General features: G+C 48.0%; 1 protein-coding gene across 2 annotated transcripts in view; it reads left to right on the forward strand.

Annotated features, from left to right (window-relative positions):
• pald1a (phosphatase domain containing paladin 1a) overlaps nt 1-27518 on the forward strand; it is a 187557-nt gene that overhangs the window by 21573 nt on the left and 138466 nt on the right. Inside the window, exon 1 of one of the 2 annotated variants that reach the window (XM_055936966.1) lies at nt 1314-2020. The exons of the other annotated variant lie outside the window; for it this stretch is intronic. The gene's annotated coding sequence lies outside the window, so the exon portion shown is untranslated. Of the gene's footprint in view, nt 1-1313; nt 2021-27518 lie in introns of those variants that run through there. 2 annotated transcript variants of the gene reach the window in all.

Here is a 27518-nt window from a genome sequence, read left to right on the forward strand (position 1 = left end):
CAGACACACAGCCCTGTGTATACAGCTCAGCCTGTAGCAGATGTTACTACTACTACCACTACATCCTCCAGTCAGAACACACAGACACACAGCCCTGTGTATACAGCTCAGCCTGCAGCAGATGTGTTACTACTACTACTACATCCTCCAGTCAGGACACACAGACACACAGCCCTGTGTATACAGCTCAGCCTGCAGCAGATGTGTTACTACTACTACCACTACATCCTCCAGTCAGGACACACAGACACACAGCCCTGTGTATACAGCTCAGCCTGCAGCAGATGTGTTACTACTACCACCACTACATCCTCCAGTCAGAACACACAGACACACAGCCCTGTGTATACAGCTCAGCCTGTTCTAAGCCTGCTGTTCCTATTATCTCAGCCTGAAGTCTATTTGCCCTCTGAGATGAAATGACATCATACGTTAATTGCTAATGAATGAAGTAATTAGTACGTGGCACTACATTACGCTATAGCAACAACGTGCTGGTTACCTCTCAGCTGGGTGCTGTGATTACCCATCTCCCCAGGGTGCTGTGATTACCCATCTCACTAGGGTGCTGTGATTACCCATCTCACTAGGGTGCTGTGTGTCTGTGTAGTTCTGCAGTATACGGTGAGGGTGACGTTTGGAAACGTTGGGACTGATAAACCATGTTGGGAACATAGATTGCAGTGTGATTGGCCTCTTTTTACCATTTGATGGATTTATTTTTATTTTTACCACAGACGTCATTTGAGTTCAGCTCATGTGTTTGAGACTGCATGGAGGCTCTGTGCTGTCTGTCTTTTCTGTCTGTCTGTGCTGTGCTGTCTGTCTGTGCTGTGCTGTCTCTCTGTGCTGTCTCTCTGTGCTGTCTGTCTGTCGTTGTGTAGAAGGCATGCTGTCTGTCTGTCGTTGTGTAGAAGGCATGCTGTCTGTCTGTCGTTGTGCAGAAGGCATGCTGTCTGTCTGTCGTTGTGTAGAAGGCATGCTGTCTGTCTGTCGTTGTGTAGAAGGCATGCTGTCTGTCTGTCATTGTGTAGAAGGCATGCTGTCTGTCTGTCGTTGTGTAGAAGGCATGCTGTCTGTCTGTCGTTGTGTAGAAGGCATGCTGTCTGTCTGTCGTTGTGTAGAAGGCATGCTGTCTGTCTGTCGTTGTGTAGAAGGCATGCTGTCTGTCTGTCGTTGTGTAGAAGGCATGCTGTTTCCAGGAGCCCAAGCTGGTGATTAGATGGTGAACCGGCTGATGAGTAGTAAGGCACTCAGGGTCCTCCCCCACATCCTCTTCAAATGCATGCGCACACGAACACATACATACACACCCTGTCACCAATCTGTCTGTTCCTGAGCTGTGTCGTTCTTTAGTCGTTGCGACTCATGTCTCTCTCGCTCTCTCGCTCTCTCTCTCTCTCTCTCTCTCTCTCTCTCTCTCTCTCTCTCTCTCTCTCTCTCTCTCCCCTTCTCTCTCTCTCTCTCTGTGTGGTGAGTTAGCTGTCTCTCTGCCTGCCGCTCCTCTCCACTGCATCCTGACTGACTGAAGAGCTCTGTCATTGACTCATCCCGTTCTTTATAAGGAGGTGTTCATGATGAGCGACCGCTTCACGTAGTACTGGAACCAGCAAGCCTGAACAGACCAGACCTTAACAGACAGACACAGTCAACCACCGGACTGAAGCCAGCCTGAACAGACCAGACCTTAACAGACAGACACAGTCAACCACCGGACTGAAGCCAGCCTGAACAGACCAGACCTTAACAGACAGACACAGTCAACCACCGGACTGAAGCCAGCCTGAACAGACCAGACCTTAACAGACAGACAGTCAACCACCGGACTGAAGCCAGCCTCGACAACCACAGAGAGCAGAGCAGAGCAGAGCAGGGCAGAGCAGAGCAGAGCAGAGCAGAGGGGACTGGAAGAATGTCAGTCTGACAGAGACTGTTGTACTGTTTTATTCACAATATTCAAAGACTTCTAGATTCAAAGACTTCAAAGACCCCCTGGATGGTGTGCAGCAGCAGGACACAGGTACTGCAAGGCTTTCTCTGTTTCTCAGTACAGTATTACAGGGACACAGGTACTACAAGGCTTTTATTCTCTGTTTCTCAGTACAGTACTACAGGGACACAGGTACTGCAAGGCTTTCTCTGTTTCTCAGTACAGTATTACAGGGACACAGGTACTACAAGGCTTTTATTCTCTGTTTCTCAGTACAGTACTACAGGGACACAGGTACTGCAAGGCTTTTATTCTGTTTCTCAGTACAGTACTACAGTGACACAGGTACTACAAGGCTTTTATTCTCTGTTTCTCAGTACATTACTACAGGGACACAGGTACTACAAGGCTTTTATTCTCTATTTCTCAGTACAATACTACAGTGACACAGGTACTGCAAGGCTTTTATTCTCTGTTTCTCAGTACAGTACTACAGGGACACAGGTACTACAAGGCTTTTATTCTCAGTTTCTCAGTACAGTACTACAGGGACACAGGTACTACAAGACTTTTATTCTCTGTTTCTCAGTACAGTACTACAGTGACACAGGTACTACAAGGCTTTTATTCTCTGTTTCTCAGTACAGTACTACAGGGACACAGGTACTACAAGACTTTTATTCTGTTTCTCAGTACAGTACTACAGGGACACAGGTACTACAAGGCTTTTATTCTCTGTTTCTCAGTACAATACTACAGTGACACAGGTACTGCAAGGCTTTTATTCTCTGTTTCTCAGTACAGTACTACAGGGACACAGGTACTACAAGGCTTTTATTCTCTGTTTCTCAGTACAGTACTACAGGGACACAGGTACTACAAGGCTTTTACTCTCTGTTTCTCAGTACAGTACTACAGGGACACAGGTACTACAAGGCTTTTATTCTCTGTTTCTCAGTACAGTACTACAGGGACACAGGTACTGCAAGGCTTTTATTCTCTGTTTCTCAGTACAGTACTACAGGGACACAGGTACTGCAAGGCTTTCTCTGTTTCTCAGTACAGTACTACAGGGACACAGGTACTACAAGGCGTTCTCTGTTTCTCAGTACAGTACTACAGGGACACAGGTACTACACAGCTTTTATTCTCTGTTTCTCAGTACATTACTACAGGGACACAGGTACTGCAAGGCTTTTATTCTCTGTTTCTCAGTACAGTACTACAGGGACACAGGTACTACAAGGCTTTTATTCTCTGTTTCTCAGTACAGTACTACAGGGACACAGGTACTACAAGGCTTTCTCTGTTTCTCAGTACAGTACTACAGGGACACAGGTACTACAAGGCTTTTATTCTCTGTTTCTCAGTACAGTACTACAGGGACACAGGTACTACAAGGCTTTTATTCTCTGTTTCTCAGTACAGTATTACAGGGACACAGGTACTACAAGGCTTTTATTCTCTGTTTCTCAGTACAGTTCTACAGGGACACAGGTACTACAAGGCTTTTATTCTGTGTTTCTCAGTACAGTACTACAGTGACACAGGTACTGCAAGGATTTTATTCTCTGTTTCTCAGTACAGTACTACAGGGACACAGGTACTACAAGGCTTTCTATGTTTCTCAGTACAGTACTACAGGGACACAGGTACTACAAGGCTTTTATTCTCTGTTTCTCAGTACAGTACTACAGGGACACAGGTACTACAAGGCTTTTATTCTCTGTTTCTCAGTACAGTACTACAGGGACACAGGTACTGCAAGGCTTTCTCTGTTTCTCAGTACAGTACTACAGGGACACAGGTACTACAAGGCTTTTATTCTCTGTTTCTCAGTACATTACTACAGGGACACAGGTACTACAAGGCTTTTATTCTCTGTTTCTCAGTACAGTACTACAGGGACACAGGTACTACAAGGCTTCTATTCTCTGTTTCTCAGTACAGTACTACAGGGACACAGGTACTACAAGGCTTTTATTCTCTGTTTCTCAGTACAGTACTACAGGGACACATGTACTACAAGGCTTTTATTCTCTGTTTCTCAGTACAGTACTACAGGGACACAGGTACTACAAGGCTTGTATTCTCTGTTTCTCAGTACAGTACTACAGGGACACAGGTACTACAAGGCTTTTACTCTCTGTTTCTCAGTACAGTACTACAGGGACACAGGTACAGCAAGGCTTTTATTCTCTGTTTCTCAGTACAGTACTACAGGGACACAGGTACTACAAGGCTTTTATTCTGTGTTTCTCAGTACAGTACTACAGGGACACAGGTACTACAAGGCTTTTATTCTCTGTTTCTCAGTACAGTACTACAGGGACACAGGTACTGCAAGGCTTTTATTCTCTGTTTCTCAGTACAGTACTACAGGGACACAGGTACTGCAAGGCTTTTATTCTCTGTTTCTCAGTACAGTACTACAGGGACACAGGTACTGCAAGGCTTTTATTCTCTGTTTCTCAGTACAGTACTACAGGGACACAGGTACTGCAAGGCTTTTATTCTCTGTTTCTCAGTACAGTACTACAGGGACACAGGTACTACAAGGCTTTCTCTGTTTCTCTTGTGTTAACAGTAGAGTACTACTTCAGGGAGAAACGATGCACCTTCAGAGGGATCATTCTGACAGGTCTTTCTGAGCATGTTTCAGAAATGCTACCGTGTCTGTTTCATGTCGACAACATGTGAATAACATGTAGGGAGATCCCGTGTTACACTATGTGGAAGGGTGTCTAGTCTGATGCTTGTCCTTCCAGACGGCAGAATGTCATGTAGAGAGATCCCGTGTTACACTATGTGGAAGGGTGTCTAGTCTGATGCTTGTCCTTCCAGACGGCAGAATAACATGTAGGGAGATCCCGTGTTACACTATGTGGAAGGGTGTCTAGTCTGATGCTTGTCCTTCCAGACGGCAGAATGTCCGGTTGGGAGATCCCGTGTTACACTATGTGGAAGGGTGTCTAGTCTGATGCTTGTCCTTCCAGACGGCAGAATAACATGTTGGGAGATCCCGTGTTACACTATGTGGAAGGGTGTCTAGTCTGATGCTTGTCCTTCCAGACGGCAGAATAACATGTAGGGAGATCCCGTTTTACACTATGTGGAAGGGTGTCTAGTCTGATGCTTGTCCTTCCAGACGGCAGAATAACATGTTGGGAGATCCCGTGTTACACTATGTGGAAGGGTGTCTAGTCTGATGCTTGTCCTTCCAGACGGCAGAATGTCATGTTGGAGTACCCCACATTGCACATGATTACCATGCCATGGTTATTTGTAAATGTATGCATACTGAACCTACACACTTAAAGTATTGAAACCCCCCCACCTGTGTTTTAGAATGAAAGACGACCTGCTGTACGCCACATTAGTGCAGTGACTAGCCAGCCACCTGAACCCAGCATTGGCTTCGATACTATTGTGGTCTTGGAACACAATGAGGAGTGGTGGTTACTGATGCATAGTTAGTCTCTGTTCTCCCTATTTCCTGCTGATCTGGGATCATTACATCACCACTATCTTTAGGTAGTCCTCCTTACTCCTGAGAATGCAGAGCATGCTGGGAGACCATACCAAGTTGACAATAACTCCTATCAAGGTGTCTCTCAAAAGTTTTTTTTTTACTTTTTATTAAACTTTTTTATTTAACTAGGCATGTCAGTTAAGAACAAATTCTTATTTACAATGACGGCCTACCAAAAGGCAAAAGGCCTCCTGCGGGGACGGGGCCTGGGATTAAAAATACTAATAAATAAATTAAAAAGACACGCATCACGACAAGAAATGATGTGAAAGTCAATGATGTAAACAGATGTATAGTAAAGATGTTTAGCAAGGCCTTGAGAGTGTAGTGAGGCCGTTCTGCCGGTCTGGTGTTTACATGTGGAGGACGTTGTAAACTGACTTGACCTTCTTAATGGCCGCCGAGGGGAGAAACAAGGTGGTATTGGGTTGAATGGAAAGCATTTGAGAGGCGATTCTGCAGATCTGGTTTAGTTTGGTTTTTAGCTCCTCGTTCTGACATGAAATGTTGTCCGACGTACCTCACGGTGTTGCCAGCAACATTCTCTGGGGTTTCAGAAAACATCCAGGCCACATTACTTCAGCCTTGAAATCATAGGGGGATATGAAATTACCATCTTGAAATAAAGTAAATTACACAGCACTGGTTCAAAATAGATTTACCATTCCCTTTTTAAACGCTCTCTGCTTTAACTGACGAGCGTCGGACTGTGTCATCATTTGGACACTATTCCCTATATAGTGCACTACTTTTGACCAGGGCTACATAAGCAGTGCACTATGTAGTGAACAGGGAACCATTTTGGGCGGGCCCTCGTGAGAGAACGGAATGTGACTAACTGGTGCCGTTAGTCACATTCAACATTTTATTACTGCGTAGCAAAAGTTAACAGGTAGGATTTTAATAATAGTAATATTACGCCATTTAGCAGAGACTTTTATCCACAGAGACTGAGTCATGCATGCATACATGTCTTAACGTAAGGGGTTGTCCCGGGAATCGAACCAATTATCCTGGCGTTGCAAAACGACCGTGCTCTACCAACTGAGCTACAGAGGACCACGTGTTCCTAGAAGAGGGCAGTGTGATCAAAACATGATCTTCTGTCTTCTTAAACGTGATTTAAAACCACTAAGGGCTGATGTTCCTGGAAGAGGGCAGTGTGGTCAAAACATGACCTTCTGTCTTCTTAAACGGGATTTAAAACCACTAAGGGCTGATGTTCCTGGAAGAGGGCAGTGTGGTCAAAACATGACCTTCTGTCTTCTTAAACGTGATTTAAACCACTAAGGGCTGATGTTCCTGGAGGCCTGTTATTAGTGTGGCAGGTAGCCAGTCTATAGGTTACAGCTTTCTGATTGGCTCCAGGGGTGCTGTACTATGGCTGACCCTGTAAACAACACCTATCGTACTACTATGGCTGATCCTGTAAAACAACACATTACACTGCACCTATCATACTACTATGGCTGATCCTGTAAAACAACACATTACACTGCACCTATCATACTACTATGACTGACCCTGTAAAACAACACCTATCATACTACTATGACTGACCCTGTAAAACAACACCTATCATACTACTATGACTGACCCTGTAAAACAACACATTACACTGCACCTATCATACTACTATGGCTGACCCTGTAAAACAACACATTACACTGCACCTATCATACTACTATGGCTGACCCTGTAAAACAACACATTACACTGCACATATCATACTACTAGGACTGACCCTGTAAAACAACACCTATCATACTACTATGACTGACCCTGTAAAACAACACCTATCATACTACTAGGACTGACCCTGTAAAACAACACCTATCATACTACTGTGACTGACCCTGTAAAACCACACCTATCATACTACTATGACTGACCCTGTAAAACAACACCTATCATACTACTATGACTGACCCTGTAAAACAACACCTATCATACTACTATGACTGACCCTGTAAAACAACACCTATCGTACTACTATGACTGACCCTGTAAAACAACACCTATCATACTACTATGGCTGACCCTGTAAAACAACACATTACACTGCACCTATCATACTACTAGGACTGACCCTGTAAAACAACACCTATCATACTACTATGACTGACCCTGTAAAACAACACCTATCGTACTACTAGGACTGACCCTGTAAAACAACACATTACACTGCACCTATCATACTACTATGGCTGACCCTGTAAAACAACACCTATCGTACTACTATGACTGACCCTGTAAAACAACACATTACACTGCACCTATCATACTACTAGGACTGACCCTGTAAAACAACACCTATCATACTACTATGACTGACCCTGTAAAACAACACCTATCGTACTACTATGGCTGACCCTGTAAAACAACACCTATCATACTACTATGGCTGACCCTGTAAAACAACACATTACACTGCACCTATCATACTACTATGACTGACCCTGTAAAACAACACCTATCGTACTACTATGACTGACCATGTAAAACAACACATTACACTGCACCTATCATACTACTATGACTGACCCTGTAAAACAACACCTATCATACTACTATGACTGACCCTGTAAAACAACACCTATCATACTGCACCTATCCAGTGTATGTGACAATAAAACATTAAATATATTTTAAAGACAACAGTGTAAAGTCTACAGTATTTAAACAGAAAGACAACAGTGTAAAGTGTACAGTATTTAAACAGAAAGACAACAGTGTAAAGTCTACAGTATTTAAACAGAAAGACAACAGTGTAAAGTGTACAGTATTTAAACAGAAAGACAACAGTGTAAAGTCTACAGTATTTAAACATAAAGACAGCAGTGTAAAGTCTACAGTATTTAAACAGAAAGACAACAGTGTAAAGTCTACAGTATTTAAACAGAAAGACAACAGTGTAAAGTGTACAGTATTTAAACAGAAAGACAACAGTGTAAAGTCTACAGTATTTAAACAGAAAGACAACAGTGTAAAGTCTACAGTATTTAAACAGAAAGACAACAGTGTAAAGTCTACAGTATTTAAACAGAAAGACAACAGTGTAAAGTCTACAGTATTTAAACAGAAAGACAACAGTGTAAAGTGTACAGTATTTAAACAGAAAGACAACAGTGTAAAGTCTACAGTATTTAACCAGAAAGACAACAGTGTAAAGTCTACAGTATTTAAACAGAAAGACAACAGTGTAAAGTGTACAGTATTTAAACAGAAAGACAACAGTGTAAAGTGTACAGTATTTAACCAGAAAGACAACAGTGTAAAGTCTACAGTATTTAACCAGAAAGACAACAGTGTAAAGTCTACAGTATTTAACCAGAAAGACAACAGTGTAAAGTCTACAGTATTTAAACAGAAAGACAACAGTGTAAAGTCTACAGTATTTAAACAGAAAGACAACAGTGTAAAGTCTACAGTATTTAACCAGAAAGACAACAGTGTAAAGTCTACAGTATTTAAACAGAAAGACAACAGTGTAAAGTGTACAGTATTTAAACAGAAAGACAACAGTGTAAAGTGTACAGTATTTAAACAGAAAGACACCAGTGTAAAGTGTACAGTATTAATTTTCCCTAGAAACAGAATGGACATGGAAGCCTTTTGACTACATTGCTATCATTTATTGGACAGTAGGATTTTCATGTTTTAAAGCTACTGTACTGTAGCTCAGTAGTATACCGTATGGGATATCTACTGTACTGTCACTCAGTAGTATACCATATGGGATATCTACTGTACTGTCACTCAGTAGTATACCAGATATCTACTGTACTGTCACTCAGTAGTATACCGTATATCTACTGTACTGTCACTCAGTAGTATACCGTATGGGATATCTACTGTACTGTCACTCAGTAGTATACCGTATGGGATATCTACTGTACTGTCACTCAGTAGTATACCGTATATCTACTGTACTGTAGTATACCGTATATCTACTGTACTGTCGCTCAGTAGTATACCGTATGGGATATCTACTGTACTGTCACTCAGTAGTATACCGTATGGGATATCTACTGTACTGTCACTCAGTAGTATACCGTATATTACTGTACTGTAGTATACCGTATATCTACTGTACTGTAGCTCAGTAGTATACCATATGGGATATCTACTGTACTGTCACTCAGTAGTATACCGTATGGGATATCTACTGTACTGTCACTCAGTAGTATACCATATGGGATATCTACTGTACTGTCACTCAGTAGTATACCGTATATCTACTGTACTGTCACTCAGTAGTATACCGTATGGGATATCTACTGTACTGTCACTCAGTAGTATACCGTATAACTACTGTACTGTAGAATACCGTATATCTACTGTACTGTCACTCAGTAGTATACCAGATATCTACTGTACTGTCACTCAGTAGTATACCAGATATCTATTGTACTGTCACTCAGTAGTATACTAGATATCTATTGTACTGTCACTCAGTAGTATACCAGATATCTATTGTACTGTCACTCAGTAGTATACCAGATATCTACTGTACTGTCACTCAGTAGTATACCAGATATCTACTGTACTGTCACTCAGTAGTATACCAGATATCTACTGTACTGTCACTCAGTAGTATACCAGATATCTATTGTACTGTAGCTCAGTAGTATACCAGATATCTTTTGTACTGTAGCTCAGTAGTATACCAGATATCTACTGTACTGTCACTCAGTAGTATACCAGATATCTATTGTACTGTAGCTTAGTAGTATACCAGACATATATTGTACTGTAGCTCAGTAGTATACTAGATATCTACTGTACTGTGTCACTCAGTAGTATACCATATATCTACTGTACTGTCACTCAGTAGTATACCAGATATCTACTGTACTGTCACTCAGTAGTATACCAGATATCTATTGTACTGTAGCTTAGTAGTATACCATACATATATTGTACTGTAGCTCAGTAGTATACCAGATATCTATTGTACTGGAGCTCAGTAGTATACCAGACATATATTGTACTGTAGCTCAGTAGTATACCAGATATCTACTGTACTGTGTCACTCAGTAGTATACCAGATATCTACTGTACTGTGTCACTCAGTAGTATACCAGATATCTACTGTACTGTCACTCAGTAGTATACCAGATATCTACTGTACTGTCACTCAGTAGTATACCAGATATCTACTGTACTGTGTCACTCAGTAGTATACCGTATATCTACTGTACTGTGTCACTCAGTAGTATACCAGATATCTACTGTACTGTCACTCAGTAGTATACCAGCTATCGACTGTACTGTCACTCAGTAGTATACCGGATGGGATATCTTTCTTTCTTTCATTAAGTCTTTCTGTGGGTGGAGGCCTATTCACTGATAATTCTTAACTTGTATGGTGGTGAGCTGACTGTATTTTTCAGAGACATCTGTACCTTGTGGGTAGGAAGCGAAGGGCCTGTACCCTGTGGGTAGGAAGCGAAGGGCTTTCATTCACAAACCTTATTGCAAAATAATGGGTGCAGCAACAAACATCGTCCTTGTGCACAAACTGTTGTCCTCGTGTCTTCCTCTTTCAACAGTTGTTTTCTGATTAACATCTCAGTCAGAAGACATTGACTTTTTAAAAAACAACAACATTGGGTTCATTTTGGATATTTTAATCTTCAACATTGCACAATATGCTGATTTCTTCATGGGAACTCAACTGTCGAAGAGGAAATGTTGAAACGAAAATAAAAAACAATTTGTGTTAGAGGAAGCGCTGAGCTAATTTCCGTGGCAACGCCGGCTGTGATATTGGACCAATGTCCTGTGGAGTCCCACTTCTCTGTGACCCCGACCTCTGGGATGAAAGAGAATCTGATGCAGCATGTGAAGCAGCCCTTCACAGTCTACACTACCGTTCAAAAGTTTGGGCTCACTTAGAAATGTCCTTGTTTTTGAAAGAAAAGCACATTTTTCATCCATTAAAATAACATAAAATTGATTAGAAATACAGTGTGGACATTGACAACATTAACAATGTCTATTGTATAATAAAAAAAATAATTGAATATCTACATAGGCGTTACAGAGGCCCATTTATCAGCAACCATCAGTCCTGTGTTCCAATGGCACATTGTGTTAGTTAATCCAACTTTATCATTTTAAAAGGATAATTGATCATTAGAAAACCCTTTTGCAATTATGTTAGCACAGCTGGAAACTGTTTAAAGAAGCAATAAAATTGGCCTTAAGACTAGATGAGTATCTGGAGCATCAGTATTTGTGGGTTCGATTACAGGCTCAAAATGCCAGAAACAAAGAACTTTCTTCTGAAACTCGTCAGTCTATTCTTGTTTTGAGAAATGAAGGTTATTTCATGTGAGAAATTGCCAAGAAACTGAAGATCTCATACAACGCTACTCCCTTTACCGAACAGCGCAAACTGGCCCTAACCAGAATAGTGCACAACTGAGCAAGAGGACAAGTACATTAGAGTGTCTAGTTTGAGAAACAGAAACCTCACAAGTCCTCAACTGGCAGCTTCATTAGATAGTACATGCAAAACACCAGTCTCAACGTCAACAGTGAAGAGGCAGAAGAGGCAGAACGCCTCTGTTAGTTGACCTCATCAGAAAGGCCTGTTACTCTGTTAGTTGACCTCATCAGAAAGGCCTGTTACTCTGTTAGTTGACCTCATCAGAAAGGCCTGTTACTCTGTTAGTTGACCTCATCAGAAAGGCCTGCTACTCTGTTAGTTGACCTCATCAGAAAGGCCTGTTACTCTGTTAGTTCGCCTCATCAGAAAGGCATGCTACTCTGTTAGTTCGCCTCATCAGAAAGGCCTGTTACTCTGTTAGTTGACCTCATCAGAAAGGCCTGTTACTCTGTTAGTTGACCTGATCAGAAAGGCCTGTTACTCTGTTAGTTGACCTGATCAGAAAGGCCTGTTACTCTGTTAGTTGACCTCATCAGAAAGGCCTGTTACTCTGTTAGTTGACCTCATCAGAAAGGCCTGTTACTCTGTTAGTTGACCTCATCAGAAAGGCCTGTTACTCTGTTAGTTCGCCTCATCAGAAAGGCCTGTTACTCTGTTAGTTGACCTCATCAGAAACGCCTGTTACTCTGTTAGTTCGCCTCATTAGGGGTGAACTTAATTTTCTTTATCCCAAATGGCAGTCAAATTGAACACTGATATACATGGATATTTACACAGATACAATATATAAAATATACAAGATAGTAAGATGAGAGAACACATGATCATGTATTTTATTACCCCAACATAGGACACATCTAGCTTTTCTATTCCTGTCTGTCAGACTGTTACTGTCTGTTCCTCTCTCATTGTCAGACTAAGTGAATGTCTTCCATGGAAATCATCAATGTCCATGAACTTGTGATCCTCTAGCTAGCATTATGTTCCGGAGAGAGAGAGAGACCCCCTCATCTCCCGTGCTGTGAATAAGGAGCTCTCTGCAGGCCTCCTCTCTGTATCCTTCCTCTTATTAACCGACTGAGGCCACCACACCAGGCTCCTGACAGATGTATCCTGCAGCAGCTGCATGCTCCTTCCTGTCTCTGTGTCTCTCTCTGTGTCTCTCTCTCTGTCTCTCTGTCTCTCTCTGTCTGTCTCTATCTGTCTCTCTTTTTCACTCTGTCTGTCTGTCTCTCTTTTTCACTCTGTCTGTCTGTCTCTCTTTCTTTCACTCTCTTGTCTGTCTATCTTTTTCTGTCTTTCTCTCTTTTTCACTCTCTGTCTGTCTGTCTGTCTGTCTGTCTGTCTGTCTGTCTGTCTGTCTGTCTGTCTGTCTGTCTGTCTGTCTGTCTGTCTGTCTTTTTCTGCCTGTTTATCTGTCTCTCTCTGATTTAGAACCCTTTTGTCTGCATGAAGGAGCTTCTACAGCAAATTTGGGACACTTGCGGAATTTAAATAGGCTGGTCCCCCGCTTTGAAAAGGACCAATGCTGGCTGTCGGGTGGGTGGTCGGGAGGGAGGGAGAGTGGAAGGGAGGGAGGGAGAGTGGAAGGGAGGGAGGGAGAGTGGAAGGGAGGGAGGGAGAGTGGAAGGGAGGGAGGGAGAGTGGAAGGGAGGGAGGGAGAGTGGAAGGGAGGGAGGGAGGGAGGGAGGGAGGGAGGGAGGGAGGGAGAGTCGGAGGGAGGGAGGGAGAGTGGAAGGGAGGGAGGGAGAGTGGAAGAGGGAGGGAGGGAGAGTGGAAGGGAAGGAGGGAGAGTGGAAGGGAAGGAGGGAGAGTGGAAGGGAGGGAGGGAGAGTGGGAGGGAGAGTGGAAGGGAGGGAGGGATAGTTGGAGGGAGGAAGGGAGAGTGGAAGGGAGGGAGGGAGAGTGGAAGGGAGGGAGGGAGAGTGGAAGGGAGGGAGGGAGAGTGGGAGGGAGAGTGGAAGGGAGGGAGGGAGAGTGGGAGGGAGGGAGGGAGAGTGGAAGGGAGGGAGGGAGAGTGGAAGGGAGGGAGGGAGAGTGGAAGGGAGGGAGGGAGTGTGGGAGGGAGGGAGGGAGAGTGGAAGGGAGGGAGGGAGAGTGGAAGGGAGCGAGGGAGAGTGGGAGGGAGGGAGGGAGTGTGGAAGGGAGCGAGGGAGAGAGGGAGAGTGGGAGGGAGCGAGGGAGAGTGGAAGGGAGGGAGGGAGAGTGGAAGGGAGGGAGGGAGAGTGGGAGGGAGGGAGGGAGAGTGGGATGGAGGGAGGGAGAGTGGGATGGAGGGAGGGAGAGTGGAAGGGAGGGTGGGAGGGAGGGAGAGTGGAAGGGAGGGAGGGAGAGTGGAAGGGAGGGAGGGAGAGTGGGAGGGAGGGAGGGAGAGTGGAAGGGAGGGAGGGAGAGTGGGAGGGAGGGAGGGAGAGTGGAAGGGAGGGAGGGAGAGTGGAAGAGAGGGAGGGAGAGTGGAAGAGAGGGAGGGAGAGTGGAAGGGAGGGAGAGTGGAAGGGAGGGAGGGAGAGTGGAAGGGAGGGAGGGAGAGTGGAAGAGAGGGAGGGAGAGTGGAAGAGAGGGAGGGAGAGTGGAAGGGAGGGAGGGAGAGTGGAAGGGAGCGAGCGAGAGTGGAAGGGAGGGAGGGAGTGTGGAAGGGAGCGAGAGTGGAAGGGAGGGAGGGCTGGTGTTGAGGGAGGGAAGCCCTCTACAGTTCTCCTTCTCTATGGTCTGAGAGTGTTTCAGTGTTCCATGGCCTTCAGACCATGTTGGCAGGGCATGCTGGCTGTTTGGTTGGCACTGATGTTTAAATGGGACTACTTCTGAATGCGGTCTGCCATGACTGTAATTAGTGCCCTGTCTGTATTCTACACCAGCACTTCTTTAGCGTTAGGTGGGAAGGCTGCTGGGGGCCACAAGGGAAAGAGCCTCAGCAACTGATTCAGAAGTACACGGCTGATTCAGAAGTACACGGCTGATTCAGAAGTACACGGCTGATTCAGAAGTACACGGCTGATTCAGAAGTACACGGCTGATTTAGAAGTACACGGCTGATTCAGAAGTACACGGCTGATTCAGAAGTACACGGCTGATTTAGAAGTACACGGCTGATTCAGAAGTACACGGCTGATTCAGAAGTACACGGCTGATTCAGAAGTACACGGCTGATTCAGAAGTACACGGCTGATTCAGAAGTACACGGCTGATTCAGAAGTACACGGCTGATTTAGAAGTACACGGCTGATTTAGAAGTACACGGCTGATTCAGAAGTACACGGCTGATTCAGAAGTACACGGCTGAGAAAATATCATTCAGCATCAACATAATAAATCATTTAGCTAGGACGCCATAAACGTCTACGGTATGGCGGGCCTCTCTATCTCTCTATCTCTCTCTCTATCTATCTCTCTCTCTATATATCTCTATATCTCTCTCTCTCTCTCTCTCTCTCTCTCTATATATATATATATATACTGCTCAAAAAAATAAAGGGAACACTTAAACAACACAATGTAACTCCAAGTCAAGGAGGTAGCGGTCCTGCTGCTGGGTTGTTGCCCTCCTACGGCCTCCTCCACGTCTCCTGATGTACTGGCCTGTCTCCTGGTAGCGCCTCCATGCTCTGGACACTACGCTGACAGACACAGCAAACCTTCTTGCCACAGCTCGCATTGATGTGCCATCCTGGATGAGCTGCACTACCTGAGCCACTTGTGTGGGTTGTAGACTCCGTCTCATGCTACCACTAGAGTGAAAGCACTGCCAGCATTCAAAAGTGACCAAAACATCAGCCAGGAAGCATAGGAACTGAGAAGTGGTCTGTGGTCACCACCTGCAGAATCACTCCTTTATTGGGGGTGTCTTGCTAATTGCCTATAATTTCCACCTTTTGTCTATTCCATTTGCACAACAGCATGTGAAATTTATTGTCAATCAGTGTTGCTTCCTAAGTGGACAGTTTGATTTCACAGAAGTGTGATTGACTTGGAGTTACATTGTGTTGTTTAAGTGTTCCCTTTATTTTTTTGAGCAATGTATATATATCTCTGTCTCTCTCTATCTCTCTATCTCTTCCTGTCTATATCTCTTTCTCAGGAAATGTCAATGAAAGGAGACTCAAAGGAATTAATGAAACCGTTTCTCCATGCCGTTGCTTACACGGTCACATCCAATCACATGGTCTTAATCAAATTGAGAATCATGTAAGAATGCTTGCTTTATCACTGCAGTGTTTCATTGCCTTTAATGTAATGGGCTCTACCCTGGTCTATACCCTGGTCTATACCCTATAACCTGGTCTATACCCTATACCCTGGTCTATACCCTGGTCTATACCCTATACCCCAGCCTATACCCTGGTCTATACCCTATACCCCAGCCTATACCCTGGTCTATACCCTATACCCCAGCCTATACCCTATACCCCTGGCCTATACACTGGTTTATACCCTTTACCCTGATCTGTACCCTGGTATATACCACCCTGGTCTATACCCTTTACCCCAGCCTATACACTGGTCTATAGCCTTTACCCTGATATGTATCCTGGTATATACCCTGGCCTACACCCTAGCCTGTACCTTGGTCTATACCCGATACCCTGGTCTATAGCCCCTACCCTGGCCTATACCCTGTTCTGTACCCTGGCCTACACCCGGGCCTGTACCCTGGCCTGTACCCTGGCCTGTACCCAGGTCTATACCCTATACCCTGGTCTATACCCTATACTCTGGCCTTTACCCTGGCCTATACCCTGGCCCGTACAGGACAATAACATGATTGTGTTGGACACAGGAGATCTGCCTAAGGCTATGGCATGCTCCATAGGACTCATAGGGCGCCATAGGACTCATAGGGCTCCATAGGACTCATAGGACTCCATAGGGCTCCAAAGGACTCCATAGGGCTCCATAGGACTCATAGGTCTCCATAGAACTCATAAGGCTCAATAAGGCTAATAGAATTCTTAGGGCTCCATAGGACTCATAGGACTCCATAGGACTCCATAGAGCTCCATAGGGCTCCATAGGACTCATAGGGCTCCATAGGACTCCATAGAGCTCCATAGGGCTCCATAGGACTCATAGGGCTCCATAGGACTCATAGGGCTCCATAGGACTCATAGGGCTCCATAGGACTCATAGGACTCCATAGGACTCATAGGGATCCATAGAACTCATAAGGCTCAATAAGGCTAATAGAATTCTTAGGGCTCCATAGGACTCATAGGGCTCCATAGGACTCATAGGGCTCCATAGGACTCATAGGGCTCCATAGGACTCATAGGGCTCCATAGGACTCATAGGGCTCCATAGGACTCATAGGGCTCCATAGAACTCATAGGGCTCCATAGGACTCATAGGGATCCATAGAACTCATAAGGCTCAATAAGGCTAATAGAATTCTTAGGGCTCATAGGACTCTAGTCAAAAGTAGTGTACTAGGGATTAGGGTGCCATTTGGTCTACTTCCTGTCTGCTCCTGGCGCTGTGTTTCCTGTCTGCTCCTGGCGCTGTGTTTCCTGTCTGCTCCTGGCGCTGTGTTTCCTGTCTGCTCCTGGCGCTTTGTTTCCTGTCTGCTCCTGGCGCTGTGTTTCCTGTCTGCTCCTGGCGCTGTGTTTCCTGTCTGCTCCTGGCGCTGTGTTTCCTGTCTGCTCCTGGCGCTGTGTTTCCTGTCTGCTCCTGGCGCTGTGTTTCCTGTCTGCTCCTGGCGCCGTGTTTCCTGTCTGCTCCTGGCGCCGTGTTTCCTGTCTGCTCCTGGCACCGTGTTTCCTGTCTGCTCCTGGCGCCGTGTTTCCTGTCTGCTCCTGGCGCTGTGTTTCCTGTCTGCTCCTGGCGCTGTGTTTCCTGTCTGCTCCTGGCGCTGTGTTTCCTGTCTGCTCCTGGCGCTGTGTTTCCTGTCTGCTCCTGGCGCTGTGTTTCCTGTCTGCTCCTGGCGCTGTGTTTCCTGTCTGCTCCTGGCGCTGTGTTTCCTGTCTGCTCCTGGCGCTGTGTTTCCTGTCTGCTCCTGGTGCTGTGTTTCCTGTCTGCTCCTGGCGCTGTGTTTCCTGTCTGCTCCTGGCGCTGTGTTTCCTGTCTGCTCCTGGCGCCGTGTTTCCTGTCTGCTCCTGGCACTGTGTTTCCTGTCTGCTCCTGGCACTGTTTCCTGTCTGCTCCTGGCGCTGTGTTTCCTGTCTGCTCCTGGCACTGTGTTTCCTGTCCTGGCGCTGTGTTTCCTGTCTGCTCCTGGCGCTGTGTTTCCTGTCTGCTCCTGGCGCTGTGTTTCCTGTCTACTCCTGGCGCTGTGTTTCCTGTCTGCTCCTGGCACTGTGTTTCCTGTCTGCTCCTGGCGCTGTGTTTCCTGTCTGCTCCTGGCGATGTGTTTCCTGTCTGCGCCTGGCGCTGTGTTTCCTGTCCTGGCGCTGTGTTTCCTGTCCTGGCTCTGTCCCCAGTGGCACCCTATTCCCTTCATAGTGTAATGGCACCCCTGCCGGCCCCACCAGCCATCTGGCAGTCAGATGTACTGGCCCTCAAGGGAACAGACAGGCAGGACAGTTTCTCCCTTCTACACAAAGAGGACATAAAGAAGTAGAGAACCAACGCTGTTAGACTGGGGCAATAAGCGCACTAGCTGATACCAGAGCCAAGTAAAGGGCATTCAGTGTGGGACTGTGGAAGCTGTAAGAGGTGGTTCCCTCTGACTGTAGGTGGAAGGAGCTTGGGACTCAGAGGGAAGGGATCTGTTGGGATTCACAATCTGGAACATGGCGGAAAAGAAGCGGCACAGTCACAGCAGAGGAGGGGATGTAGTCTCTGACCAGCGTGAGTCTCTGACCTGACTCTGACCAGCGTGAGTCTCTGACCTGACTCTGACCAGCGTGAGTCTCTGACCTGACTCTGACCAGCGTGAGTCTCTGACCTGACCAGCGTGAGTCTCTGACCTGACCAGCGTGTAGTCTCTGACCAGCGTGTAGTCTCTGACCTGACTCTGACCAGCGTGAGTCTCTGACCTGACTCTGACCAGCGTGAGTCTCTGACCTGACCAGCGTGAGTCTCTGACCTGACCAGCGTGTAGTCTCTGACCTGACCAGCGTGAGTCTCTGACCTGACCAGTGTGTAGTCTCTGACCTGACCAGCGTGGAGTCTCTGACCAGCGTGGAGTCTCTGACCTGACCAGCGTGAGTCTCTGACCTGACCAGCGTGAGTCTCTGACCTGACCAGCGTGGAGTCTCTGACCAGCGTGGAGTCTCTGACCTGACCAGCGTGAGTCTCTGACCTGACCAGCGTGAGTCTCTGACCTGACCAGCGTGAGTCTCTGACCTGACCAGCGTGAGTCTCTGACCTGACCAGCGTGTAGTCTCTGACCTGACCAGCGTGAGTCTCTGATCTGACCAGCGTGGAGTCTCTGACCTGACCAGCGTGGAGTCTCTGACCTGACCAGCGTGGAGTCTCTGACCAGCGTGGAGTCTCTGACCAGCGTGGAGTCTCTGACCTGACCAGCGTGGATTCTCTGACCTGACCAGCGTGGAGTCTCTGACCAGCGTGGAGTCTCTGACCTGACCAGCGTGAGTCTCTGACCTGACCAGCGTGGAGTCTCTGACCAGCGTGGAGTCTCTGACCTGACCAGCGTGGAGTCTCTGACCTGACCAGCGTGGAGACTCTGACCTGACCTGTGTGGAGTCTCTGACCAGCGTGGAGTCTCTGACCTGACCAGCGTGGAGTCTCTGACCTGACCAGCGTGGAGACTCTGACCTGACCAGCGTGGAGTCTCTGACCTGACCAGCGTGGAGTCTCTGACCAGCGTGGAGTCTCTGACCAGCGTGGAGTCTCTGACCAGCGTGGAGTCTCTGACCAGCGTGGAGTCTCTGACCTGACCAGCGTGGAGTCTCTGACCAGCGTGGAGTCTCTGACCTAACCAACGTGGAGTCTCTGACCAGCGTGGAGTCTCTGACCTGAACAGCGTGGAGTCTCTGACCAGCGTGGAGTCTCTGACCTGACCAGCGTGGAGTCTCTGACCTGACCAGCGTGGATTCTCTGACCTGACCAGCATGGAGTCTTTGACCTGACCAGCGTGAGTCTCTGACCTGACCAGCGTGGAGTCTCTGACCAGTGTGGAGTCTCTGACGTGACCAGCGTGGAGTCTCTGACCAGCGTGGAGTCTCTGACCAGCGTGGAGTCTCTGACCTGACCAGCGTGGAGTCTCTGACCAGCGTGGAGTCTCTGACCAGCGTGGAGTCTCTGACCTGACCAGCGTGGAGTCTCTGACCTGACCAGCGTAGAGTCTCTGACCTGACCAACGTGGAGTCTCTGACCAGTGTGGAGTCTCTGACCAGCGTGGAGTCTCTGACCTGACCAGCGTGGAGTCTCTGACCAGTGTGGAGTCTCTGACCAGCGTGGAGTCTCTGACCAGCGTGAAGTCTCTGACCTGACCAGCGTGGAGTCTCTGACCAGCGTGGAGTCTCTGACCTGACCAGCGTGGAGTCTCTGACCTGACCAGCGTGGAGTCTCTGACCAGCGTGGAGTCTCTGACCTGACCAGCGTGGAGTCTCTGACCAGCGTGGAGTCTCTGACCTGACCAGCGTGGAGTCTCTGACCTGACCTGCGTGGAGTCTCTGACCAGCGTGGAGTCTCTGACCAGCGTGGAGTCTCTGACCTGACTAGCGTGGAGTCTCTGACCTGACTAGCGTGGAGTCTCTGACCAGCGTGGAGTCTCTGACCAGCGTGGAGTATCTGACCAGCGTGGAGTCTCTGACCAGCGTGGAGTCTCTGACCTGACCAGCGTGGAGTCTCTGACCTGACCAGCGTGGAGTCTCTGACCAGCGTGGAGTCTCTGACCAGCGTGGAGTCTCTGACCAGCATGGAGTCTCTGACCAGCGTGGAGTCTCTGACTAGCGTGGAGTCTCTGACCTGACCAGCGTGGAGTCTCTGACCAGCGTGGAGTCTCTGACCTGACCAGCGTGGAGTCTCTCACCTGACCAGCGTGGAGTCTCTGACCAGCGTGGAGTCTCTGACCTGACCAGCGTGGAGTCTCTGACCTGACCTGCGTGGAGTCTCTGACCAGCGTGGAGTCTCTGACCTGACTAGCGTGGAGTCTCTGACCAGCGTGGAGTCTCTGACCTGACCAGCGTGGAGTCTCTGACCAGCGTGGAGTCTCTGACCTGCGTGGAGTCTCTGACCAGCGTGGAGTCTCTGACCAGCGTGGAGTCTCTGACCAGCGTGGAGTCTCTGACCTGACCAGCGTGGAGTCTCTGACCAGCGTGGAGTCTCTGACCTGACCAGCGTGGAGTCTCTGACCTGACCAGCGTGGAGTCTCTGACCAGCGTGGAGTCTCTGACCAGCATGGAGTCTCTGACCAGCGTGGAGTCTCTGACTAGCGTGGAGTCTCTGACCTGACCAGCGTGGAGTCTCTGACCAGCGTGGAGTCTCTGACCTGACCAGCGTGGAGTCTCTGACCAGCGTGGAGTCTCTGACCTGACCAGCGTGGAGTCTCTGACCTGACCTGCGTGGAGTCTCTGACCAGCGTGGAGTCTCTGACCAGCGTGGAGTCTCTGACCTGACTAGCGTGGAGTCTCTGACCAGCGTGGAGTCTCTGACGTGACCAGCGTGGAGTCTCTGACCAGCGTGGAGTCTCTGACCTGACCTGCGTGGAGTCTCTGACCAGCGTGGAGTCTCTGACCAGCGTGGAGTCTCTGACCTGACCAGCGTGGAGTCTCTGACCAGCGTGGAGTCTCTGACCTGACCAGCGTGGAGTCTCTGACCTGACCAGCGTGGAGTCTCTGACCAGCTTTCACCTACTAAGACGTAATCATTTTTAGCTTCAGACAGCTGTGATTAGGAGACTAGTGGACTGTTGTTGGGACAGTCAGACAGCGGTGATTAGGAGACTAGTGGACTGTTGTTGGGACAGTCAGACAGCGGTGATTAGGAGACTAGTGGAGTGTTGTTGGGACAGTCAGACAGCGGTGATTAGGAGACTAGTGGACTGTTGTTGGGACAGTCAGACAGCGGTGATTAGGAGACAAGTGGACTGTTGTTGGGACAGTCAGACAGCGGTGATTAGGAGACTAGTGGAGTGTTGTTGGGACAGTCAGACAGCGGTGATTAGGAGACTAGTGGACTGTTGTTGGGACAGTCAGACAGCGGTGATTAGGAGACTAGTGGACTGTTGTTGGGACAGTCAGACAGCGGTGATTAGGAGACTAGTGGACTGTTGTTGGGACAGTCAGACAGCGGTGATTAGGAGACTAGTGGACTGTTGTTGGGACAGTCAGACAGCGGTGATTAGGAGACTAGTGGACTGTTGTTGGGACAGTCAGACAGCGGTGATTAGGAGACTAGTGGACTGTTGTTGGGACAGTCAGACAGCGGTGATTAGGAGACTAGTGGACTGTTGTTGGGACAGTCAGACAGCGGTGATTAGGAGACTAGTGGACTGTTGTTGGGACAGTCAGACAGCAGTGATTAGGAGACTAGTGGACTGTTGTTGGGACAGTCAGACAGCGGTGATTAGGAGACTATTGGACTGTTGTTGGGACAGTCATGCAGGGGTGATTAGGAGACTAGTGGACTGTTGTTGGGACAGTCAGACAGCGGTGATTAGGAGACTAGTGGACTGTTGGAGGGACAGTCAGACAGCAGTGATTAGGAGACTAGTGGAGTGTTGTTGGGACAGTCAGACAGAGGTGATTAGGAGACTAGTGGACTGTTGGAGGGACAGTCAGACAGCGGTGATTAGGAGACTAGTGGAGTGTTGTTGGGACAGTCAGACAGCGGTGATTAGGAGACTAGTGGACTGTTGTTGGGACAGTCAGACAGCGGTGATTAGGAGACTAGTGGAGTGTTGTTGGGACAGTCAGACAGCGGTGATTAGGAGACTAGTGGACTGTTGTTGGGACAGTCAGACAGCGGTGATTAGGAGACTAGTGGACTGTTGTTGGGACAGTCAGACAGCGGTGATTAGGAGACTAGTGGAGTGTTGTTGGGACAGTCAGACAGCGGTGATTAGGAGACTAGTGGACTGTTGTTGGGACAGTCAGACAGCGGTGATTAGGAGACTAGTGGACTGTTGTTGGGACAGTCAGACAGCGGTGATTAGGAGACTAGTGGACTGTTGTTGGGACAGTCAGACAGCGGTGATTAGGAGACTAGTGGAGTGTTGTTGGGACAGTCAGACAGCGGTGATTAGGAGACTAGTGGAGTGTTGTTGGGACAGTCAGACAGCGGTGATTAGGAGACTAGTGGACTGTTGTTGGGACAGTCAGACAGCGGTGATTAGGAGACTAGTGGACTGTTGTTGGGACAGTCAGACAGCGGTGATTAGGAGACTAGTGGACTGTTGTTGGGACAGTCAGACAGCGGTGATTAGGAGACTAGTGGACTGTTGTTGGGACAGTCAGACAGCGGTGATTAGGAGACTAGTGGACTGTTGTTGGGACAGTCAGACAGCGGTGATTAGGAGACTAGTGAACTGTTGTTGGGACAGTCAGACAGCGGTGATTAGGAGACTAGTGCAGTGTTGTTGGGACAGTCAGACAGCGGTGATTAGGAGACTAGTGGACTGTTGTTGGGACAGTCAGACAGCGGTGATTAGGAGACTAGTGGAGTGTTGTTGGGACAGTCAGACAGCGGTGATTAGGAGACTAGTGGACTGTTGTTGGGACAGTCAGACAGTGGTGATTAGGAGACTAGTGGACTGTTGCTGGGACAGTCAGACAGCGGTGATTAGGAGACTAGTGGAGTGTTGTTGGGACAGTCAGACAGCGGTGATTAGGAGACTAGTGGAGTGTTGTTGGGACAGTCAGACAGCGGTGATTAGGAGACTAGTGGACTGTTGTTGGGACAGTCAGACAGCGGTGATTAGGAGACTAGTGGAGTGTTGTTGGGACAGTCAGACAGCGGTGATTAGGAGACTAGTGGAGTGTTGTTGGGACAGTCAGACAGCGGTGATTAGGAGACTAGTGGAGTGTTTTTGGGACAGTCAGACAGCGGTGATTAGGAGACTAGTGGACTGTTGTTGGGACAGTCAGACAGCGGTGATTAGGAGACTAGTGGAGTGTTGTTGGGACAGTCAGACAGCGGTGATTAGGAGACTAGTGGACTGTTGTTGGGACAGTCAGACAGCGGTGATTAGGAGACTAGTGGACTGTTGTTGGGACAGTCAGACAGCGGTGATTAGGAGACTAGTGGACTGTTGTTGGGACAGTCAGACAGCGGTGATTAGGAGACTAGTGGAGTGTTGTTGGGACAGTCAGACAGCGTTGATTAGGAGACTAGTGGAGTGTTGTTGGGACAGTCAGACAGCGGTGATTAGGAGACTAGTGGACTGTTGTTGGGACAGTCAGACAGCAGTGATTAGGAGACTAGTGGAGTGTTGTTGGGACAGTCAGACAGCGGTGATTAGGAGACTGGTGGAGTGTTGTTGGGACAGTCAAACAGCGGTGATTAGGAGACTGGTGGAGTGTTGTTGGGACAGTCAAACAGCGGTGATTAGGAGACTAGTGGAGTGTTGTTGGGACAGTCAAACAGCGGTGATTAGGAGACTAGTGGACTGTTGTTGGGACAGTCAGACAGCGGTGATTAGGAGACTAGTGGACTGTTGTTGGGACAGTCAGACAGCGGTGATTAGGAGACTAGTGGACTGTTGTTGGGACAGTCAGACAGCGGTGATTAGGAGACTAGTGGACTGTTGTTGGGACAGTCAGACAGCGGTGATTAGGAGACTAGTGGACTGTTGTTGGGACAGTCAGACAGCGGTGATTAGGAGACTAGTGGAGTGTTGTTGGGACAGTCAGACAGTGGTGATTAGGAGACTAGTGGACTGTTGTTGGGACAGTCAGACAGCAGTGATTAGGAGACTAGTGGAGTGTTGTTGGCAATATATAAATCACCTGATGAACATAGTCAATCACTAGTTGTTCACTAGTATAAATCACCTGATGAACATAGTCAATCACTAGTTGTTCACTAGTATAAATCACCTGATGAACATAGTCAATCACTAGTTGTTCACTAGTATAAATCACCTGATGAACATAGTCAATCACTAGTTGTTCACTAGTATAAATCACATGCGACTTCTATTTTTCTAGCAAGTTTGATCTGAAAAGGACATATATTTCTGAAGTCTCTCTCTGGATGCCCCGGGGTGGAAGGGAAAGGGGGAAAGGGAAGTCTCTCTCTGGATGCCCCAGGGTGGAAGGGAAAGGGGGAAAGGGAAGTCTCTCTTTGTTTGCCCCAGGGTGGAAGGGAAACGGGGAAAGGGAAGTCTCTCTCTGGATGCCCCAGGGTGGAAGGGAAACGGGGAAAGGGAAGTCTCTCTCTGGATGCCCCGGGGTGGAAGGGAAACGGGAAAAGGGGGAATCCTAGTCAGTTGTACAACTGAATGCCTTCAACTGAAATGTGTCTTCCGCATTTAACCCAACTCCTCTGAATCAGAGAGGTGCAGGAGTCATTTAACCCAACTCCTCTGAATCAGAGAGGTGCAGGAGTCATTTAACCCAACTCCTCTGAATCAGAGAGGTGCAGGAGTCATTTAACCCAACTCCTCTGAATCAGAGAGGTGCGGGAGTCATTTAACCCAACTCCTCTGAATCAGAGAGGTGCGGGAGTCATTTAACCCAACTCCTCTGAATCAGAGAGGTGCGGGAGTCATTTAACCCAACTCCTCTGAATCAGAGAGGTGCGGGGGTCTGCCTTAATCTACATCCACAGTGCCCAGGGAACAGTGGGTTAACTGCCTTGCTCAGGGGAACAGTGGGTAAACTGCCTTGTTCAGGGGAACAGTGGGTTAACTGCCTTGCTCAGGGGAACAGTGGGTAAACTGCCTTGCTCAGGGGAACAGTGGGTAAACTGCCTTGTTCAGGGGAACAGTGGGTAAACTGCCTTGTTCAGGGGAACAGTGGGTTAACTGCCTTGCTCAGGGGAACAGTGGGTTAACTGCCTTGCTCAGGGGAACAGTGGGTAAACTGCCTTGTTCAGGGGAACAGTGGGTAAACTGCCTTGTTCAGGGGAACAGTGGGTTAACTGCCTTGTTCAGGGGAACAGTGGGTAAACTGCCTTGTTCAGGGGAACAGTGGGTTAACTGCCTTGCTCAGGGGAACAGTGGGTAAACTGCCTTGTTCAGGGGAACAGTGGGTTAACTGCCTTGTTCAGGGGAACAGTGGGTTAACTGCCTTGCTCAGGGGAACAGTGGGTAAACTGCCTTGTTCAGGGGAACAGTGGGTTAACTGCCTTGTTCAGGGGAACAGTGGGTTAACTGCCTTGTTCAGGGGAACAGTGGGTTAACTGCCTTGCTCAGGGGAACAGTGGGTTAACTGCCTTGCTCAGGGGAACAGTGGGTTAACTGCCTTGCTCAGGGGAACAGTGGGTTAACTGCCTTGTTCAGGGGAACAGTGGGTTAACTGCCTTGTTCAGGGGAACAGTGGGTTAACTGCCTTGCTCAGGGGAACAGTGGGTTAACTGCCTTGCTCAGGGGAACAGTGGGTTAACTGCCTTGCTCAGGGGAACAGTGGGTTAACTGCCTTGCTCAGGGGAACAGTGGGTTAACTGCCTTGTTCAGGGGAACAGTGGGTTAACTGCCTTGCTCAGGGGAACAGTGGGTTAACTGCCTTGTTCAGGGGAACAGTGGGTTAACTGCCTTGCTCAGGGGAACAGTGGGTTAACTGCCTTGCTCAGGGGAACAGTGGGTTAACTGCCTTGTTCAGGGGAACAGTGGGTTAACTGCCTTGCTCAGGGGAACAGTGGGTTAACTGCCTTGTTCAGGGGAACAGTGGGTTAACTGCCTTGCTCAGGGGCAGAACGACAGATTTGTACCTTGTCAACTCGGGGATTCGATCCAGCAATCTTTCGGTTACTGGCCCAACCCTCTAACTACTAGGCTACCTGCCACCCCTCGGATTGTGTGTGTGTGTGTGTGTCCTTGTCTGTCTTTATATCTGTGTGTGTGTGTGTGTCCTTGTCTGTCTTTATATCTGTGTGTGTGTGTGTGTCCTTGTCTGTCTTTATATCTGTGTGTGTGTTTAGGGGGATGGTTGTCTGCCGTTGGTCTCAGGCCAGCTGTGGGGGGTCAGGGTCGGGGGCGGGGTCGGGGGCAGGGTCGGCCCCTGCTTGCTGGTCTGAGTGGAGCAGAGTGGCGGGGAGGCTCATCTTTTGTTTATCTGCTTCACTGCAAAGCCCTGTGGCTGTGTACCAAATACCACCCTATTTCCTATATAGTGCACTACTGTTGACCAGGGCCCATTGTGCTCTGGTCAACAGTAGTGCACTAGGGAAAAGGGTGCCATTTGAGATGCAGAGCCCTGGGTTTATTCAGAGAGGAGCTGCAGATGGAGGCCAGCTCAGATTGTTGTTGAAGGCTGTAGCAGAGGGCTCAGCATCAGATGTAGAGCCCTGGGTTTATTCAGAGAGGTGCTGCAGATGGAGGCCAGCTCAGATTGTTGTTGAAGGCTGTAGCAGAGGGCTCAGCATCAGATGTAGAGCCCTGGGTTTATTCAGAGAGGTGCTGCAGATGGATGGCAGCTCAGATTGTTATTGAAGGCTGTAGCAGAGGGTTCAGCATCAGATGTAGAGCCCTGGGTTTATTCAGAGAGGAGCTGCAGATGGATGCCAGCTCAGATTGTTGTTGAAGGCTGTAGCAGAGGGTTCAGCATCAGATGTAGAGCCCTGGGTTTATTCAGAGAGGTGCTGCAGATGGATGCCAGCTC

This window comes from Salvelinus fontinalis, chromosome 1 (assembly GCF_029448725.1).
Source record: "Salvelinus fontinalis isolate EN_2023a chromosome 1, ASM2944872v1, whole genome shotgun sequence".
Taxonomy (NCBI): Eukaryota; Metazoa; Chordata; class Actinopteri; order Salmoniformes; family Salmonidae; genus Salvelinus; species Salvelinus fontinalis.